Genomic DNA, 16,207 nt, shown 5'->3' with positions numbered 1-16,207 from the left:
CTGTCACAGTAGGGCCTAGTCCTGCATTGGCTACCCCCTTTATCTTAGTTTCCTTAGCAGAAGTCATTTGTGCATCAATAATAATAGAATTCTGTGAATGTGCATTCCCTCGGTTTTGTAGCCATGCCCATTGTATTGACCAATGATGGATGTAGAATGAAGGAGACAAAGACCTAATAAGCACAAGACACAACCCCGGTCTTGGTGAAATCAGTTCAGTATTTGGTCTTGACTATGTCAGGAGCTGGACCAGATCACCTTGGGTATGTCTACACTACCACCCTAGTTCAAACTAGGGTGGTAGTGTAGACATACCAAGATGCAGAAAGGTGAAGGCAAATAGGACAAGAGAATCTGAAATAAACACATGCCCCTTTCTGTCCCAGTCACTTTACTAATCACATGGTTGAAAAATGCCATACAGCAAAGCGTGTGTGGTTTGATGCAGCATAAAGAATGCCAATTACATTCATTTTCTCCATCTTGGTTCCTTTAATCTGCACCCTGTGGGGAGTCAGGGCTGGCTTGAATCACAGAAACAAAAACATTTTTCCAAACAGAAGATACTGCAAATAGCAAAAACATGTCAGGACAAATATAAACTTCAATATATAAATATTAAATATAAAACAAATATAAATATTTCACTACTGGATAAAGGCAAGAAAAGTTATTTGTCTTTGTACTTAGTGACTCGGTTATGGTAAGACGTTCATGTCTATGGCTGTATCACTGCCATCTGTCTGACACTGGGCTTGGATCCCATGCACAAGTTGTGAACTGCATATGTCTGCAGGGACTCAGAGTGTGGGGGGTGGGCAGGAACATGGCTGTGCAGCCGCTATAATGTCAAGTCTGCATTAGCCCCAGTACTGCTGTGCCTAGGATATGTGGAGTGTAGCTACCAGAGCTCCTTATGCATTGACCTCGGTGCCAAGGGTCAGCCCCAAATCTGTTCACACCCTAAGTCCTACATGAGCCCCCTGAGGACTTAAACAGTGCAAAGACCTCATGTCCTGTGCAGAGGGCTGAGTTTTAATACCAAATGCACAGCAAGTGGAAAGAGTTTATGCTCACTGTAGGCCCGATTTTTATCTTACCTTAGTGCAACTCCACAAACTTCAGAAATTACACCCAGTTCATAGAGGTGTAAATGAGAGCAGAATGCGGACTCCTATTGTCCTCGAAGGGCACATCTACACTACGACACGAGGTCAAATCTAATACGGTTGATTTCCTAGCACCCGATGTTGTGAAGTCGAAGGTCTGTGTCCTCATCGTGGGGAAGAAGCAAATGTAATCTGAAGCAATGTGCCCCCTTTAGGGAGCCTTCTGTCAACTCAGAGAGCAGGGCCCTGTGGGCAACTTTGGAGTCTCATAGACTTTAAGGTCAGAAGGGACCATTATGATCATCTAGTCTGACCCCCTGCACAGTGCAGGCCACAGAATCTCACCCACCCACTCCTAGAATAATCCTCTCACCTAGATCTCAGATATTGAAGCCTTCAAATACTTTGAAGACCCCAAGATGCAGAGAATCCTCCAGCTGTGATCTGTACCCCATGCTACAGAGGAAGGCGAAAAACCTCCAGGGCCTCTGCCAATCTACCCTGGAGGAAAATTCCTTCCCGACCCCAAATATGGCGATCAGCTAAACCCTGAGCATGTGGGCAAGACTCACCAGCCAGACCCCCAGAAAGTTCTCTATAGTACTTCTATGGGTCCTCTGGGTCCAAAACTCTGCAGCGAGTGATTAGGGACACATGTTGCCAGTGTCCCATAAGACACTCATCTAGTCCCTCCCCCCAGCATGAGATAAAAGGGACACAGTGTGCTTGCACTTTTTGGTGCCCTGGTTGCCCGCACAGATGCCATAGCATCGCCAGCATGGAGCCCGGTTGACAGGAAAGCGTCGTCATGAATACACATCTGGAATACTGCATGCAGATGTGGTCTCCTCATCTCAGAAAAAATGTACTGGCCTTAGAAAAGGTTCAGAGAAGGGCAACTAAAATGATTAGGGCAGTGGTTCCCAACATGGAGCCCACGGGCCCTTTCTGTGCGCCCGCCGAGTGATTAGGGCCGGCCCCCCTCCGGGCGCGTGGTGCATGGGTGATGCCGGCCCCTGGTCGCGCAGCTTATGGGCGGTCCCACCCCCGGGTGCAAGGGCTTTGCCGGCCCCGGGTGCTTGGCGTATGGGTGTCCCTGCCCCTGGGCACACGGCACAGGAGCGGCGCCAGCCCCAGGCGTGTGGAGCATGGGTGCTGCCAGCTCCTGGGCGCACGGCGTATGGGCAGCCCCACCCCTGGGCGTGCGGCACAAGAGTGGCGCCGGCCCCAGGAGTGTGGCGCATGGGTGGCACCGGCACCGGGCACGCGGTGCGTGCACAGCCCCACCCCCGGGCGCATGAGTGGCCCCGCCCCCGGGGGCCCAGCAGCCCCAAAAGGTTGGGGACCACTGGATTAGGGGTTTGGAACGGATCCCATATGAGGAGAGATTGAAGAAACTAGGACTTTTCAGCTTGGAAAAGAGGGGAGACTAAGGAGGGGCGGGATATATTAGAGGTTTATAAAATCATGAGTGGTGTGGAAAAAGTGAATAAGGAAAAGTTATTTACTTGTTCCCATAATATCAGAACTAGGGGCCACCAAATGAAATTAATGGGCAGCAGGTTTAAAACAAATAAAAGGAAGTTCTTCTTCACATAGCGCACAGTCAACCTGTGGAACTCCTTGCCTGAGGAGGTTGTGAAGGCTAGGACTATAACAGGGTTTAAAAGAGAATTAGCTAAATTCATGGAGGTTAAGTCCATAAATGGCTATTAGCTAGTATGGGTAAGGAACGGTGTCCCCAGCCTCTGTTTGTCAGAGGGTGGAGATGGATGGCAGGAGAGAGATCGCTTGATCATTACCTGTTTGATTCACTCCCTCTGGGGCACTTGGCATTGGCCACTGTCGGCAGACAGGGTACCGGGCTGGATGGACCTTTGGTCTGACCCACTATGGCCATTCTTGTGTTCTTATGCTCATGGTGTCATGGTGCGCCTAATGGTGCTGTGCTCTGATGGGGTACACGTGTCCCTCCACCGGGAAGAGGATGAGGACAAAGCTCAGGGTGGCATGGAGGTGCTGCTCAGGCAAGGCCTGGCACTCCTGATAGTGCACCCGCCAGTCAATCCCCTGGACACAGTGCAGTGCCAGTTCTGGGGCTATGAGACAAGCTCAGGCGAGTGGGACCTCATTGTGGTGAGAGATGGGATGATCAGGGGGCTGCAGAACTTGTGTGTGTGGAAGATCATGTTCTTGGAATTCTGCAGGAAATCAGAAGAGAATCAGGCCCCCAGGTATTAAACTTGCTTGAGTAAATTAAAATAATGGGTTTATCTATGGTCACAGCTCTTGTTTTCTTTTGTAGTGCTTACTAGTACTCAGACTCTGATTAACACACAGTGACCTGTTAACTCTGCCCCAGCCAAAAACCCTGCACTGTACCTCTAACTCTGCCATCACTGTCTGGGGTAGGGTTGGGAGTTAGACGTGTCTTGAATCACCTTAATTTTCTCATCCCCCTGCACAACCAATGTGCATTTCAGGAGAGGCCTTACGTGGAGCTATTCAGTGTTCTCAGCACTTACTTGATATTATTACAGCTTTCACAGCCACGGAGATGGTTCACTGCAGTGTCATGTACGTTAGAGGGCAGCAGCTGGCTGCTAATGTGTCTCCCCTTCACACATTCTCATTACCCCGCATTTGCTCTTGCCTTGCCACCCGCTCACTCAATGAGGAAGGCTGCAGAATGTGAAGAAGAGCTGAGATTTCTTCTTCAAAGCTGTAACAGTCAGCCTCTGTTCGCTTTACGGGGAACACATCAGGCCAGATCCTGCTCTCAGGCCTCAGCCCTTTTTTCTCTTCTCTTTCCTGTCAAATCTGGGTTCATTATGCTTCCAGGTGACATGAGAGACCATTCCAGTAAATAAAACTTACATTTTCAAAGAGGCCACAGGGAATTAGGTACTGAACTCTCACTGAATGTCTTAGCTGGCTTTGATCCCTTTGTGGAGCCAGGCTAAAATAACCTGCTTGGTTCTCTGTGTCTTTGGAAGTTTGGGCCATAGCCTGCTTCCACAGAAGTAACATTAACTTCAGGGGCATGTGATTTGTGTCTTCGTGCAGGCTATGTATAATATCAGTACCCACACGTGCATGTTTAAAAGTCTTAGAGGAGTAGCCGTGTTAGTCTGTAACTGAAAAAAACCCCCTTAAAAACAACAAATAGTCCTGCAGCACTTTAGAAACTAACAACAAATGTAGATAGTATCATGAGCTTTTGTGGGCACAACCCTCTTTAGATGAATGAAGCAAGGGGTCCAGAGGTACAAATAGCCATTTATAAATAAATAAAGGCTATTTATTTGTACCTCTGGACCCCTTGCTCATCTGAAGAGGTTGTGCCCACGGAAGCTCATGATACTATCTATATTTTTTTGTTAGTCTCTAAGGTGCTGCAGGACCATTCGTTGTTTTTCATGTATTTAATACACAAACTTGTTTATGTAGGGACTTTGATGTCAGTGAATTAAAGTGATCAATTTTTTGAAGGTACCATTTATCCAGTTACTAAACAGTGGCATCTAAACAGTTTCCCTCTACTTAAAACAGGCAACAGCTCGGACACTACTCTGGTGAGTTTGTAAAATTCCTTTTTTAATGGCAAATAACTGTAAGATTGAAAATCTCACATCGCTGCCTCTAAATTACACTGAAAAATGCAGCCCTCGGAGCTTTAGGAAACACAAGTGAATCAGTATCCTCAAAGTTAATGAATAAAAGAGCATTCCTGTCATCAAGTTTTTATTAACTGAGCCTAGAACTACTTCTCTAGGGGCTCTTCTGACTTTTTTTTTTTCAAAATTTAAGTTGAACATTAGGTTAATGGTTACAATATTTCACTCTTTCCCTTGATTCTGGGTTTTTCATTCCATATGGCCCCATCTTTAAGTAATTTTTCAACTGTTATATTAAACAGTAAAATAAAATTCAGAACAGATTTCCTTGGGTTTGAAATAGTTTTTTCTGTATGTCTTTTTTGGGGTGGGTAAATACAAATCATAACCCTTCTGTGTTAGGTATCATTACTAAGGCAGCTCTTATGTTAATGATTACTTACAGTACATGCTTATCATGGAATGGAATGCACATGATGACACTTATCTTTTTATTTTATTAAGTGACATGTATTAATCTTTGGCATAATAATCTCAGCTATCCATGATACAGTGACACATACTGCAAATGACACTGGGAAAAGCCTATTTATAAACATTCAATACAGTATTCTTTGTTAGAAATGATTACTTCATTTTATAGTCAAGAAAGCTGCCTCTGGTTAATGCTGTTTTGTTGTTACTGCTGTTGTGATGCTTAATTTTTAATGAAATTAAAATGTCATTTCTTTCTTTATTCCTGGAATATTTCACATTCAATTCTGTATGGAACTGCACAGGGGCAGCATTAGGTTTCCATTAGTGCTATTGTTTGCATCTCCTACTTTTTTCACAACCACTAAGGATTTAAAACATGTGGTCCCATGACAGTTTAAATAAGGTGGGCTAGGTTTTACAAAGCTGAAAAGATATTAAATATTTACTGTCTTTTTCTGTATCAAAAGTATAGGATAGTATACAATGAACAGTTTAACAGAAGACATATATAATGAGAATGAACTGCTATTGATGAGTAAGGAAAACTAGGCTCACCATTTATCTAGCCTTGGCAGTAGGATTTGTGCCAGTTAATCAGTGTAAGTATGTGATTCAAACTCTCCAATCATGCATTAAAACCTTGAGGTTGGCATGAGATAATTGTTCTGCGCTAGAACCAATGGTACTTACCATCAATATATTTTATTTTGTAAATCATACTTAAGTGAATACTACTGAATTAGTATCCAAATTGCGAGCAAAGATCTGGCAGCCTGAAAACATATGCTACTTTTGCACATAGGTGTATTGTATTTACATGAAAGTTATGTGCAGTCAAAGGAGAGTGGAAGTTAAATTATATACACATGGGAAACAGCTATTGGAGCAGAAAAGAGTGAGTTGCAGTAGAACCTCAGAGTTTCGAAAACATTGGGAATGGAGGTTATCTGTAACTGAACAAAACATTAATTATGTCTTACAAATGTTTACACTGACAAAAGAACACTGAATTAATACAGCTTGACTCTTTACTATATAGAAAAAATGCTACTTTTAAGCACCTTAATTTAAATGAAACAAGCACAGAAACAGATTCCTTACCTTGTCAAATCTTTTTAAAAACGTTCCCTTTATTTGTTTAGAAGTTTATATTTAACACTGTACTCTGTTTGCCCTTTCTGTTTTTATCTCTGTCTGCGGCTGCCTGATTTTTGTATTTCTGGTTCCAAATGAGGTGTGTGGTTGATCGGCCAGTTTGTAATGCTGGTGTTCATAACCCTGAAATTTTACTGTATGTGAATCTGGGGAACTGTAGGATTTAGGCTGATACAGCTTGCAGGGTCCTTTTTTTGATTAAAAACAACACATGCTGCTGTTGTATCTGTGATTTGGAAAACAGAGAAACGAGCCACCTGGATTATCTTATTCTTGTTGATAAACTGTACACTAATGAAGCATTTAAGCAAAACCATTAACTGACACCAGTAGGCAATCAAACCTTTCTTCAGGTCACACTCCGTCAGAAAGAAACAGGTATTAGGTTTACCAACAGTGACCATGTGTGGGATGATCACTTGGGGGAATTCTCCCAAAAGTGTGCAGTTATCCTGTGAAACTTTGTGTACCCAAGACTGCAGAGCTTGAACAAAACTCCTACAGCTCTTCATTTAACTCTCCCACAGCATCTTCTGTTTGCAGATTCTGGATGGAAGATTGACAGGGAATGAGGGCAAAATTAAGGGCTGGCATCCTGGCACATATAGGTTAGGGGCAAAGCTCCCATTAACATATATGGGACCAGGAGAACACACAACTGCATTTCCAGTCTCATTTTTTTAGCTGTAATATTAACTTTGGATGTTTATTATAATTTTTTAAAAACTGTTAACCCATTACTTCCATTCTTGAAGTAATTAAAACATATTTACTCATGTCTGAGAGAAAGAAAAAGCCTGAGCTGGTTAATACCATCTGAGGAAGGGATGAGCAGAGATACTTTTCAGAGTGCCTGGTGAGTTAATCTAATCACTTAGAAGGGAATGTCATCACCTAGCACTTGTTATATATTGCGCAGCAAAACAGTACAATGCCATGCAGAGTAGAATGACAGACAAGTCATTCCAATAATATTATGTAATGAGTACAAAACCATTTGTCAATTCATACTTGAAAGTAGAAACATTTTAATTCTTGTGCATAGCATAAATTGATGCCTTCAGAAGGTGTAACTTGGACTGTACCACATTCACCTTCTGACTACTTTGGACAGTCAAAATCCAGTTTTCCTTGACCTTTCCATTTTACAGCAGTAACAATCTGTATTTGGAGAGAGATGGGGGCAGATCCGCAATGGATGTAAATTGTCATAGCTCCAGCCTGTGTTCCATCCCCTGATGGATGGCCAGAGTGAGAAAGGGAAACACAAAATATTAACTTTGGCTGACAAATGAGTATATGCAGGTACTTACATTATAATATTTCCGCTTACAGCATTGGGCTATACTGAGAGACACTGATTTTAAAATATTTTTAAAAGCAGAACTCATTGTTTTCAATGGGGAGTTCTGCTTAAAAGTGTTATATATACCCCACTGAGACTGAAGGGCCTTGCAAGTCTTGGAAAAAAATATAGGGTGTATTACACTGCTATTTTCAGTTCATGGCAAAGGGAGTCTGCAAGAGAAACCATTAAAGATACAATCATGGCTGAATTTTCCAAGAGGTGGGAACTGACCTATTAAACGGACTATTTAGCATGAGACACAGCTGGCCACCGTGGAAGATATTTAAATGAAGATCTGTTAAAGGAATAGGCCCACGAAGAAAATACCACTTTGGTTTTCCCTGTGACTAGTTAAAGATAGTTTTGCTTTGTGGAAGTTAGTGGCAGCTGTTTTTTCCATTATTGGCAGGTGGTCGTTCAGTAACTCCGCTCCTTCGTAATCTGTGAAAGAAAGGGTTACTTGTCTTCTGACATGAAAGCAACCCAATTTAGTTTACACCCAAAATTAAAACTCATCCCTGAGCTCAGTGAAAACTACAGCTCAATATGAAGCTGTAGTCCATATTAGGAAGCATAGAGATTAGTAGGGAAAATATGATTATGCTGATATAAATCAAGGTCTGCACTCACTTGGAATATTGTGTTCAGTTCTGATCACTATGTCAAAAAGGATACAACAGAAGCAGAATCTTCAGGATGTCCTGACAACGTGAGTGGAAGGCATGGAATGTCTTCCACAAAAGGAGAAGTTGAAAAGACTGGAACTTTTCGTTTTTAGAGAGGAGGTGAATAACAACGACGTGGTGATCCCTTCTGGATTTAAACTCTGTCTCTTAGGGTATGTCTACACTACCCCGCTAGTTCGAACTCGTGGAATGAGGAGTAACGGTAGTTCAAACTAGGAAGCCTAGTTCGAACTACCTAGTTCGTGCCATGTGTAGCCGCATGGCACGGGGTTCGAACCAGCGGGGATTTAAAAATGGCGGCGCCCCGCTTATGCAAATGAAGCCCGGGAAATTCAAATCCCGGGCTTCATTTGCAAGTGCGGTATGCCTACATTACCCTCCTAGTTCGAAATAGGATGGTAGTGTAGACATACCCTAAGAAGGTAGATGTTAGGTCAGGGGTGCACAATAATTTTTGGTGGGGGGACACGCCAAGGTTTTGATAAGTGGTCAAGGGCCGCACTTTTCTGTGGAGGGGGTGCACGGTCTAGGATGGAGGTTGGGTGCAGAAGGGTGCACGGGGAAAGGGACAGGGGTGCAGGAGATGGTGTGGGGTCTGAGAGAGTGTTTGGGTGGAGGAGGGGGTTGTGACCTCGGTTAGAGGATTGGGATGTAGGGTCAGGGAGGAGTGTCTCCTGGCCATCAGGCTGCAGCATCCCCAAGGCAGGCTGGGTTCCCTGCATGCTGCAGCCCCAGCCCACTTGAAAATACAGGCTGCTCCCTCCATGTGGCTCTCCGAGTGGGGGATGCTGCCCCACGCTCTTAGGCCAATCTCTCAGCTCTGATTGGCTGGCTGCTTCCAGGCAATAGGAGCTGAGAGATTGGCTGAGGGCAGTTCTTATTGGTTGGTTGTTTCTGGCCAATAGTAGCTGAGGATTGGACTGGGGCGGAGGGATTGCACAAAGCCGCCCCCTGTCTGCAGAGCAGAGAGCCACAGGGACTGTGTTTTAAACTGTGGCAGCGTTGTGTGCCTAAAGGTCCCAGCAGGGTGATCCATGGGCCGGCTCTGGTAGCTTGGCAGGCCGGATGCGGTCCCAAAGCGGTATTTTGCCCAGCCCTGTGCTAGATATACACAAAACTATGAATGGCATGAAAGACGTGGATCAGGAGCTCATCTTCCCCTTTCTTGTCATGCAAGAGGAGGTAGCCAATTAAACAGCCAGTCAGCACATTTACATTTCATAAAAGCAAATGCATAATTAATTAGTGGAACTCCCTCATACAAGTTAGAGCCTACCCAGAGCCAGACTTTTCTGTGGCTAATGAGAACAGCCACAGAAACAGTAGGATATAAAAATATGAAAAAAGAAACCCACAAGCTTCAGGACATAAGCCAGCCAATAACAAGCAGGCATTAGGAAGTATGTTTCACTATATGCAAGTTAGAATTCCGATAATAGAAAATTATGGACTAGCATCTTTTTTTTAAATCAGTTGGTACTGGCTAAAGTATACCAAACCAGACCAGTGATACATGTAGTTTGGTATCCTATGTTATCTCTCTCTCCCTCTTTCAATATAATATCCTTGAAGACTATAATTTGACTCTTGTCACCACAGTTGTTAGGCAACCAAAACACAACAGTATATTTGAAACTACACTTATGTCAATTAACTCTACACTGATTTCTTAATTGTATTTTTTTTTTACATGTTTATAATTTGGTATGACACTATCACATTACATTAAAGATAGATGGGTAGTCTTGAGTATTATAATATGTAGATTGAACATAAAGTTCCTATTATGTATGGTAATATTAAATGTGTTAATTCAATACATTAAATGATCAATTTTCTTTACATTTTAGTATCCAGAATATATTTTAATAATACATGTGGGAAGTGTGAGAACAGCTCTGTGAAACTACTCAGTAAGTTACAACAGCAATAACATTGTGGGGTTCTACAATGTTACATTTCACCATTTGGGTTTTAATTCTATTGTCTTTTGACCTGAAGAAGAAACCCTCAGTATCTGACATTTTTCAATATTAAATTTCACTTGCTCTGTGGTGGCTTGGTGGAGAGCAGGCCCAAACGCTGAATTTTAGTGTGTGTTCCATATATTACGTTTTTAACATACCAATGATTTGGTTTCTCTGCCTAGGACACTTAGGGTGTGTCTAGACTACTGAGTTTTGTCGACAAAAGTGGACTTTTGTTGACAAAACTATACCAGCGTCTACACTACCGCTGAGTTCTGTCGACATAACGTTGACAGAACTCAGCAGTTTTGTCGACGCTGGTATACCTCATTTTACGAGGTATAACACCTTCTGTCGACAGAGTTCTGTCGACAGAAGGTGTTATTGCCTGTAGGGTTGCGTCTAGACTACAGGGTTCTGTCGACAAAGCAGCTTGCTTTGTCGACAGAACTCAATGTGTCTGGACGCTCTTTGTCGACAGAAGTTTTGTCGACAGATACTGTGAACAAAACTTCTGTCGACAAAACCCGGTAGTCTAGACGTACCCTTAGAGTGTGTCTACATTGCACCCGTAGCTCAAAATAAGCTATGCAATTTGAGCTACACAAATTGTGTAGGTTATTTCAAGTCAATTTCAAAATAGCTTATTTCGAAATTTGGTGCTGTCTACACAGCACTTATTTCAAAATAAACCACTATTCCGAAACATCCCTTACTCCTCATGGAATGAGATTTACAGGGTGTTGGAATAGTGAGCCCAATATATTTTGAAATAATGGGAGTGCTCAAAAGACGCAGAATCCTGAAACAGAGCTGCAGAGTAGATGTAGCCTTACTCATGTTATATAGTGGGACAGATTCTCAGCTGTTGGAAATTCAGAGTTCTATTGACTTGAATGGAGTTATGACATAAGAACAGTCAAAGGTTCATCTAACCCAATAGCCTGTCTTCCAACAATGGCCAGTACCAGGCTCCCCAAAGGAAATGAACAGAAGAGGCAATCATTAAGGCTACGTCTACACAGCAGGGCTAAAGTTGAATTAAGCTGTGCAACTTCAGGTATGTCAATTGAGTAGTTTAAGTCAAAGTAGCTTAACTTGGCTTTTGGCGCTGTCTACACAGTTGGAAGTCGAAGGAAGAACACTCTTCCTTCGACTTACCTCCTCATGAAATGAGGGTTACTATGGGTACGTCTAGACTACCGCGTTTTGTCGACGGAAGTTTTGTCGACAGACACTGTCGACAAAACTTCCGTCGACAAAGAGCGTCCAGACACATTGAGTTCTGTCGACAAAGCAAGCTGCTTTGTCGACAGAACTCCGTAGTCTGGACGCAGTGTTACAGGCAATAACACCTTCTGTCGACAGAGTTCTGTCGACAGAAGCTGTTATGCCTCGTAAAATGAGGTATACCAGCGTCGACAAAACTGCTGAGTTCTGTCGACGTTATGTCAACAGAACTCAGCGGTAGTGTAGACGCTGGTATAGTTTTGTCGACAAAAGTCCACTTTTGTCGACAAAACTAGGTAGTCTAGACACACCCTATGAGTCAGAGTAAGAAGTTCTCCAGTTCAACATTATTTCAAAATAAAGGTTTGTAGTGTAGACGCACACTATGTTATTTCGGAATCATGTCAGTTATTCCGAAATAATGCTGCTATGTAGGGGTACGTCTAGACTACCGGGTTTTGTCGACAGAAGTTTTGTCGACAGTATCTGTCGACAAAACTTCTGTCGACAAAGAGCGTCCAGACACATTGAGTTCTGTAGACAAAACAAGCTGCTTTGTCGACAGAACCCTGTAGTCTAGACGCAACCCTACAGGCAATAACACCTTCTGTTGACAGAACTCTGTTGACAGAAGGTTTTATGCCTCGTAAAATGAAGTATACCAGCGTCGACGAAACTGCTGAGTTCTGTCGACGTTATGTCGACAGAACTCAGCGGTAGTGTAGACGCTGGTATAGTTTTGTCGACAAATTTCTCCTTTGGCTGGATTTGGAATGAGACCCAATTCCAGGTGCATGTAGAGAGGCTCTCTACAGGATATTGGGCCCTGCTCACTTAAGTGGCCAAATGCCTGTCTTCCCCCCTTTGTGATTTGCCCCAAGGCTCAGGTGGGAGATTGGCATCTAGGTGCATGCAGGAGTCCACATGCACCAGGGTCCAAAACTTAAGCACTTAGGAAACGAAGTCAATAGAAACTTAGGAGAGTGAGCTTAGGTTAGACAACGGCCAAGCAGTAGTTTTGTGGGTCACAGTGGTGCTGCATTGGGCCAAATTCTGGAATTTAGGCATTTAAGGTGCTTCATGGATTGCATCTAAAGTGACCATCTTGCCCAAATGCTCACTTGCTGGCTGCAATTTTAGAAAAGCTACTCCCACATAGGCCTGCCAGGAAGAGAATCTCCCCTCTTCACCCTCTGCCCAGAACGCAGAATTGGGGCCACGCACCTTTGCTGAGAATCTGCCCAGCATGTGACCTCTCCAGCCATGCTCAGAACTCCCCTGCCCGAGCAGGCTCCGTGAAAAACGCCGCAAGGGTCTGTACTTAGATTCTACTCAATTCCTGGACCCCTCCGAGTCAGTCTTCAGGCCAAGGTATAGAACAGAGCCATTGATCTGGGATTGTTCATCTTGCTCCTGGAAGAGGCTTGGATGTTCCTGAGCCTTGTTGCCTGGAGGAAAGAGGGAGATTCTCAGATCCCCTGGTGATGGACTTCCCAAGAACCTAGACAGCTTGTTAGCACTGCACCCTTGCAGCCGTATCCACGCTACACATTTTCTGTGTTAACACAGCCAATCTGTTTTCCCAGACTTTTCCTGGTAGGGGGTGGGTGTTGAGTTAGATTCTGAAGCTGATGACTGGGAGGAGCCATCTGCTGGCCCACAGCCAGTTTGTAAATGTTTTTGTGTGATTGTTGTGCAAAATCTGAAACATGTGCTAAGAAATGGGTGATTAATACATTTTAAATAAATACATCAACTGATGGAAAATGTGGCCACCGTGATTTGATTAATGCTCAGGAAAAAAGACAATACAACAGTAGCTGGCTAACCGGTACTCTTTGGGTTAAACAATACAATTTAGAGACAATGGAACAGATCCTCAACTTGTGTAAATCATCATGGCTTCATTGAAGCAGCTGAGAATCTGGTCTCACAATCTTGTAACTGCTCATTGTTCAGGGCAAACATTTGGGTTGTCTAATGCAGTGTTTCTCAACCAGTGGTATGAGGACCCTTAGGGGTACTTGAGAGACGTCTGGGGGGTATGTCAACAACTGAAATTTGCAGAAAACTGAATTTTTGCTTTAAGTCTTATAGCGCTTTATTATTTTTGTACTTTCTATACCCAAAAATTTCATCGCCCACACGGCTACAATTAAGTTGTTTAAACAAATGTGTTGCCATGGTAGAAAAAAAATGTTGTGTGACAGAAAATGACAGGTATTCGGGTACTTATATATATTTTAAAGGGGTACTTTATTAAAAAAAAGGTTGAGAAACACTGGTCTAATGCTTGCACAATTGTTTCTGTGCATAGATTGTGGCTCTAGGAGATGTATCTCATATTTAATACTCTCCAACCCTGGTGGATTACACTAAAGCAGGAGCTACTAGGAATCGTCCAAAACTATTTAAGAAAAAATACACACTTTTATTTGGTGTCCAAATTCTCCTGGGCTCTCATGTAGTCATTTATCACTAACAAACAGCCAACTCCCCCTTTTCAGCATTGCATAAAGAACATTAAGTGTTCACTGTCTTGGAGATGAAAATAAAATATATGTAGGCACTGGAGGCCTGCTCCAAATCCGTTAAAGTCAGAGGAAAGTTTCCCAGAGAATTAGTTCGGGTGTTGGCCAAAAACCCTTTCTCTGGGAGATGGAGAAAATAATGTAAGTTGTTCCTCAAAGAAGGTACCTATGTTGAATCAGAGATTTGGACTCTTTTGGTACTGGTCACATTAATCTGCATTATGCTCATGTAATATTGAAAGAGCAAGTCTTGGCCATGAGAAAGATACTGCTTGGGTTGATCCTGTAAGCCTTTCATCCAAAGGGATCAAAGGAGTAAGACCTCCATTGATTTTAATGGGCTTTGGATCAGGCCCTTAGGTATTGAGAGTTAAAAATCCAGTTATATGAATTCCTCAATTGGGAAATCTTTTTCCCCACTTCCAAACCAATTTAGTTTAAGGAACTGTTAAATCCTTTCTCTTGACCTACCATAACTAATTTATGTTGGGCTTTTTGATATTCATCTCCTATTTATAGCATGATCCTTCCATCTGGAAACTTAGCACTAAGCCACAATATCGCTTTCTTCTTCTCCCACACACAAGAACCACAAATATTAAACACTTTTAAGGCTTTTTCTTATGTTGCTCACCACACATTTCAGTAAATCATTATCAGTTTAGACTCCAAAGGAAAGACAGAAATCATCACTGGAAGCTAAAATTCTTCTGAGATGTTTATTCAATATCAGAACAATGACATGGCATACACTATTGAGCAGCCAAAGGGATTTTTTTTCAGTCTAATCACATAGTACTATGTATATCATTTAAGTATCAGAGTTTAATACTGAGTATTTGCTGGGAAAGAAGCTTTCTGTCTGATTCATTTTCCCCTTTAAGAAAATGTCTGTTATAATGCTGTAGATAGCCAAACATAGGATCTATTTCTGCCAACACTTTAGCATATGCTTAACTGTAGCCACATCCGTTTAGGGCTGGTCTACACTAGGAATTTGCAGTCTCTCGAGAGTGTGAAAAACCATAGATACACTGTCCAAACTCCCCTGAAGTCTTCTGTCAACCTAGCTATTTCCAGTCTGAGAGATGGATTACTTCTCCACATCATCATAGGTAGTGTCTTATGCTACAGCAGCATAGAGGAGTCATTGATTTCAATTGGACTACTCACATAATTAAAATAAATGCCTATGTTGCAGGGTGGAAGCCATACTGTATGGGTCCTTGATGCACTAGTTAATGAGTGCACTTTCCATGTGATGTGTTAATAGATTCAAACAGTTTTCAGGCAGTTCAATTAGAGGTGTGCCTTTAGCTTATCTTCGTATGGACACTTGTTTTCAAATTTACACCTGTAAGCCTACCAGTGGAGAGCAGACTGGTAACCTGGTGGTGGGGCGGAGTGGAGCTGAGTAGGCTGCTGGGCCGCTCCAGTTCCCACCACCCTTGTGAATGCAGGAGTGATCCTGCTGTCGTCCTGTGCCAGGTCCATCCATAGGAGAGTTGAGGCAGCTGCCCACAGGGCCACCCAAAGTGCAGGGTCTGGGGTGGCCACCCTGAGCTATCCTATGGATGGGACGACTCTGGTGGTGAGACCACATCATGCACACTGTGTGTGAGTCTGCTCTCCAATGCGTAAGCAAGATGAATTCAAACTGGAACAGAGAAGGGCTACTAGGATGCTCTAAGTAATGGAAAGCCTCCCTTATGAGCTTGGCTTGTTTAGACCAGTGGTTCTCAAACATGAGTATGCTGAGGTCTTCCAGGGGCTTACATTTAGATATTTGCCTAGTTTTACAATGGGTTGCATAAAAGGCACTATCAAAGTTTGCACAAATTAATATTTCATACAGACATTGGCTTGTTTACCCTGCTCTATATACCCAGTGGTGTAGCCATGTTTGTCTGTAACTTTAAAAAAAACAGTGAGTAGTCCTGTTGCACCTAAGAGACTAACGAATATATATATAGTATCATGAGCTTTCCTGGGCAAAACCCCCTTTCCCAGGTGAGATGATCCTGAGTGGAGGAAAAAAGGGGGACCCTCCAACTAAGAAGGTAGAGGGAGAAAAAATATTACCTGTC

This window comes from Pelodiscus sinensis, chromosome 7, assembly GCF_052426305.1.
Source record: "Pelodiscus sinensis isolate ZL-2025 chromosome 7, ASM5242630v1, whole genome shotgun sequence".
NCBI classification, from domain to species: Eukaryota; Metazoa; Chordata; order Testudines; family Trionychidae; genus Pelodiscus; species Pelodiscus sinensis.
Note: the sequence above shows the minus strand (reverse complement) of the source record.